Source organism: Trachinotus anak, unplaced genomic scaffold, assembly GCF_046630095.1.
Source record: "Trachinotus anak isolate AG129_WGS33_773 ecotype Australia unplaced genomic scaffold, CSIRO_AGI_Tana_v1 ptg000024l, whole genome shotgun sequence".
Lineage (NCBI taxonomy): Eukaryota > Metazoa > Chordata > Actinopteri > Carangiformes > Carangidae > Trachinotus > Trachinotus anak.
Window position 1 is genome coordinate 10,681,487 of NW_027273875.1, and position 997 is coordinate 10,682,483.

Consider the following 997-nt stretch of genomic DNA (forward strand, 5'->3'; position numbering starts at 1 on the left):
CTACTGCCAAACAGCTGACAAAACAGACCACTAATCAAAACATTTCCTGTGCCGTGGACACACAGATCAACGGGATCTCACTGAACAGTATGAATGCCAGAGGAGAACGGTGGTAGTGCGGTTTCAACAACTAAATCAACTAGCTGCACTACTGCAGCTGCACAACGACATGCGCTTCGAAATGACACAAACGTGAATTAGCTCACTTCCTTTGTGCGTCAAGGGGTGTAATCTTCATTCAAAATGACAGTTTTCATACAGCATACTTCGTGGACGAGTGACAATGGTTAGCTATAATCTGAAAAGGCAAGACAATGTTTCCACAACAACACGGGCAATATACAAGACATCCGACAAACGACTGAAACCGCCGGTTCGACAAGTATTCAGTGATGCAGCCTTGCCTGAAGCTGGCTGGTGTACATTTGCATTCAGAGGTTCAAGCCCCTCGATATTTAGAGGTTACCAGTTAAGTGGCACCAAATGCAAACACTTCAAGCCAAACGACAGACTACTCTTACAAAGTGTGGAATAAAAAGAGAATATGGCTTTAAGTAGTTATAGCATGTCCCTGTCAAGTGACTCCCTGCCAGTAAACTCAGAAACCAACAGACAGTAAATTTAAATGACAGCATTGTTCATGCACATACTGTTTGTTTTTTTTTTCCTCTAGGGACCTGTGGTTACGCCCGCTCCCCCCTCTCCAATGCAGGGAAACAGGCCCACTTGTTGCCCATTTTACATAGATAATTAACAAATCACCTGTGCGGACATGATTATCCTCAGACAAAATGGCTTCCTCCGCAATTACCTTAATTTGAAAAAGTTGAACAAATAAAAACTAAAAAATAAAAGAGGGAACATAGCTGTAAGCTCTAGCCAAACAAACGCAGTTCAAGGTTTTACAGGTCCCACCACAAAAACACAACAAATACTCAGGGAGGAAATCTCTGTAGGGAATCTTTAGGTAAAATCCAATTTCTAATTTACTCCACTG